The 4,891-nt window shown below is 37.9% G+C and overlaps 1 pseudogene; it reads right to left on the reverse strand.

Moving 5' to 3' along the window:
• Positions 1-1,505: 1,505 nt before the first annotated feature.
• On the reverse strand, positions 1,506-4,521 carry LOC117719504 (secretoglobin family 3A member 2-like; annotated as a pseudogene).
• Positions 4,522-4,891: the final 370 nt, after the last annotated feature.

Genomic DNA, 4,891 nt, shown 5'->3' on the forward strand with positions numbered 1-4,891 from the left:
TGACTCACAGTACTGGGGATATGTAGCCTGAGGAGACTGCTTCCTATGGCCAGGCAAGAATACTGGATCAGCCCATGTATGTTCTTTGGTTGATGGCTCAATCTCTGAGAGCACCAGGGGTCTAAGTTCAAACCAGTATTTGGCTGTAGGTGTATGGCTCTGTCAGAGTCAGTTGATTGGTGGGGCTTCTCAGAGGGCAGCCATGCTAGAGACATAGAGTACTGTTCAGGCCCATACTGCCTGGCTTGGGGGCCACTGTGTCCCTCTCTAGCTGCTGCTCTGGTCCACAGGTTAGGGTCTAACAAGAGAGAGAGTGGGGGTGGAGTGGAAGAGATGCAAAGAATGGAGACAAGCCAGAGTGTGTGACCAAGTCTCATTTACTAAAAGGAAACTCCTGGGTATATAGACACTTCACCACATGCCTTGCAGTCATGGATAAGCAGGGGAACACAGCTGAAGGCACTTTACCATGTGTGTCTTGCAGCTGGAAGCACTAACAATAAAACAAGATATGTGGGAAAAACAAGGTGTTTATCAGAGTGTGCTCAGCTGTTGTAGGCTGTTGAAAACAAGTCTCTTGTCAGGGTATATGACTCGAGATGGCTGCAAAGATGATAGCTGCTTTCTGCTAGGAGTCAGCTCCCAACACAGTACCATTAATACTCTGACATTAATAAAATGTCAGAGACTGGCACTTGATCATGAGATGTTTTCCAAGTTGAGACTGTTATCGGTTGGCCATTCTCTGAGTTGCTGCTTTATCCCTGTGCTTGCATTTCTTGTAGACAAGATAAATGTGAGGGGTCAAAAGTCTTGTGTGTAGACTAGTGTCCCTATTGATCCACTGGGATTCCTGTCTGGCTAATATTGTTGCAGACTCTAGATTTGGAAGAAAAAATAAATAATTTATGAGTGTTTTGCCTGAGGATTATGTATTAAAAGCATTTTAAAGCTATTGAATGGCCTTAATGTAACTACAGATTTAATAGAAATTTCAGTCTTGGGGTTGCAATGATATTAGCATGGTCTTTGTCTTGTTGAAGGTTACTTACTTTTTTTCCATTTTTTGAGAGGAAATGGTTTATTTCATCTTATTTCTTACAGTACATTATAAATGGTAGTTAGGACAGGAAATCAAACATGAACTTGGAAGCAGAAACTGAAGAAGAGGTCATGAAGGAATAGAATGACTATCTTGTGCAGACTGATTCCAGCTGTTCAGGAAAGGTACTTGCAATAGCAAATTATCAGCCAAGAAAATAGAATTGTTTTAATGGGCGAATAAGATGAGGAATCTGGAAACATGAATACATAAATAATGGTATGTAATAAACAATACTGTCTTACAGAGAGAAAGGAATGAGTATGTTCTTTGAGGTATGCTGGACTATTTGTCAAATAGTAGTCTCTAGAGAGTGTGACAGAAGAGGAAATTGTCTAGTTATATTATTGAATGAACACAGGCTGAGCCACAGATATTTTCATTGCTTTATTCATACTTTTCTAGATTCCCTAAACTCTATGACATTCAGTCTACAAATGATAGAAAGATCCAGCCACACAGAGTGAGCACATTCTTCTCTTTTCACTCCCACCTTAAATCTCTTTATGCAGATTTTATACCAGGTGTGAAAGAGCCTCCTAAAAATAGAAACACAAAGATAAATATTATAAGCCTTCTTACCCATAATTATTATGTTTCAAAAATATTCACTTTCAGTCTCCTATTTGACAACATTGTGCTGATGTTGAAGGAAAGACTCAGTGGGTCTTATCAAGGATCCCAAGGCTGTGCAATTAGATAAAGTCACAGCTTAGATTGTTCAAACATTCTTTCTGTATATGCAGATGTTTTGCTTTTTGGAGTACCTGGGATATGCACATATCTTGAGTATAACCAATGAAGAAGAAATAATACACTTATAAGTGATGGGAGTTCATTCAGGTAGCATTGGTTCTCTCTGGAAATAAGAACAAATTATAATTACCAGAAGCTTCTTCACAGCCTCTGAAGCCTCTGGCCCCAGATCATCTACACACTTCTTCAGCTCTTCCACCAGATGTTCTACAGAAATGCCCAGGGTTTTCAGAAGCATCTTTCAAGGATCAAGTAAGGGAATAAGGTTGGCCAAAGGTAAAGGTAAGACTTTGTCAACAGGAAGAGGGACACTGTTGATCAGAAAGGCAGTGAGTACAGAGCAAACAGGAGCAAAGAGTTAAATATGGTACAACCATCCCTGTCGAAGACTCCATTTCCTCCCTCTGTGCCCATCAATATCTCCAATCTGCATCCACTACTTTGGATTTTCCATTCATATTGATAGCTTTGGGACATGACATATGGCAGTTCATCAACCTAGAACTTTCTCCACACAGCTACAGTATTTTTAGCCTCTTGTGATCTGTCTCCTTATTAAATGTTACTTCTTAGAGAAGCCTGTAGCAGCCAGCATATTTAAACAGAATCTTCTGTTGCTTTTCTCTCATATTTTTCTTATTGATATCTATAATATTATGTGTGTGTTATTTTACCAGCTTCATTTTTTCTCTGTCATAGAAGCTCCATAAGAGTGAGGAGTTTATGTTTGATGCTGTGCCTGATGTTCAGGACTGATTGTGTCATGCAGTAAGGAAAAGTACTGGAAACTCATTCAGTAGATACTAATGGTGGATTGAATAAGAGAGTATTTTGTATATATGTTGTCCACAGTCATAGCCTTTAGGCAAATGAGACATGCCATGAAGCTTCTCCAGTCAAGGCCAAGCATGGATGAACTAGATTAGACTACATGATATTACTTGATTTCAGTGTTACCCCATAACTGTCACCAGTTAGAAAAGGAACAGTTCTGAGTTAAGAAGAGTGAAGACAATTAGATATATATCATCGTGGTGTAAATGAATGTGAACGCATAAAGAATGGCTAATCATATGTCCAGAGAGTGGGGTCAGAATGCAGAATTTCAGTGTGTGGCCAATAACTAAGTAATCAGGCAATGCAGAAAAAAATCAGTCAAGTAAGATATTTGAAAGCCTTCAATGCCATACCCATAATTACAGAAAAATTTCCTGAGGACAGTAGGAAGTTATCAAGGTTTTGCATGGGGAAATTATACTTTATATCTTTGATTTAAGGAGTAATGGTAAACTAGGGATAAAAAGGTCAGGGATGATGAGGGACTGGAATAAATCAGAAGAGATGTATAGAAGCTGAACAAGCTACTTATAAAAGGCAGGTGTAGAAAGAAGAGAAGCTGCACATGGTCAGTTAAGGATGTATAAATGTATGCATTTATCACAGTGAAGCCTATCAATTTATACAGTTGACAAGTTAATAATTACAAATTAAAATAATTTTTTAAATTTTCCAGTTAAAAAAAAAAGGCAAATTACTTTGCAGAGAAGATAGGCAAAATAGGAAAATATGCATAATATAGTTTTAGAAAAACTTGTGCAGATATTTAAATATATATGTGCATGTGAGCATTCACCTAATAAATTGTAACTTAGTAGCTAAGATTTTTCTGAGGTTCATTATTTCTCTGAAAAACTGTCTGTTTTCTGATTCCTGATTCAAAGTATGAAACTGAAGCCTGTCCCTTGCCCATCTGCATCTTCTGTAACCTGATTCCTCTTCAAACTTTCTCTTTGTAGACTGCTCGTTATTTTGATCTTTGTTCCTTTCTTCTGCCTTCTTTGTCTGGAAAAATGTTCCATGCACACTAAGGATCAAAGAAATATTTAAATATGGCCAGATTTCTCAACAAGGAAAATCTAGTAAAACCAACCGTCTTTGGTCAGGATTCTAAGTGCAGGTAACATTTAAAATCTCATGATTAATCTTCATGATGTTCACATTAAACACTTCCACAAGTTTCTAGAGTTTCTATATCTTTCTAGAGAACAGTCTCCAAACATTTTACCCTTGGTGAGCAATGGCTACTATCAAGGATTTTTCTCAAGGACCCAAACATCTCATCCTGATAGTTACAGCAACTCTCTCTCAAAGGACTTCTAATGACCCATTTGAAAATTATGCACTTCACTGTCCAGTACAGTCACTGAACCCTGCCTGTACACCTCACTGGAGAGTGCAGTACAGCAATATCTGTAGAAAGCTCATCCTCTGCCCCACTATAAGCTCATTTACAATAGTGTTTATAGCTGATAAATGTACCTACTTCAGGAGAATCAATCTAGTAACCTAACTAATTTACTGTGCATTAGGAATAGTACTTATATTGAGTTACAGCTTGATTGACTGAGGAGCGCCACTATCTTCCAACAGTTACAATTTTCTGTGACTCTGAGAGCTCTTTTACCATACTCTATTGCCAGTATGCCAGTTTTAGTTGTGTTATTACAATTGAAACAGAAAATTGGAGAGCTATCAATATTCCAGATAGTGACTTACCAGAATAACCACAAATACAGATGATCACCACCAGAAAGATAGGTACCAGCTTCATAGTTGTTGCCTGTGTTGTTTTCTTGGACTTTTGGATGCAGTCAGAAAAAACAACAAAATCACAGTGTCAATAATTCTACTTTCTGTCACTGGACAGCAGTCTTTCCTCAGGGGTATTAATATATGCAGTAAAGACCTGAATTTCAACCACTGCCTGTTGACTTACCTCATCAAAGAAGAGCATGAAGGGTGTGCTTCCTAACTAAACAGTCTGGAAGTTTTTCTAAGTTTCATCACATTCTTGTGAGAAACAAAGCCACTCACAGAAGTAGTCTTAAGTAGTTTTTTTCCCATGCCCTTGCATAGAAATAATGACAGATGGCAAAGGATTTTCTCCTGGAAGAACACTGAAGCAGAAGTGAAGGCTTTCTGTTGAGATTTAGAGGATTGTTTTTTTATAGTTTGTTTTCTGTTCACTTAAAG

Source organism: Arvicanthis niloticus, chromosome 14, assembly GCF_011762505.2.
Source record: "Arvicanthis niloticus isolate mArvNil1 chromosome 14, mArvNil1.pat.X, whole genome shotgun sequence".
NCBI lineage: Eukaryota > Metazoa > Chordata > Mammalia > Rodentia > Muridae > Arvicanthis > Arvicanthis niloticus.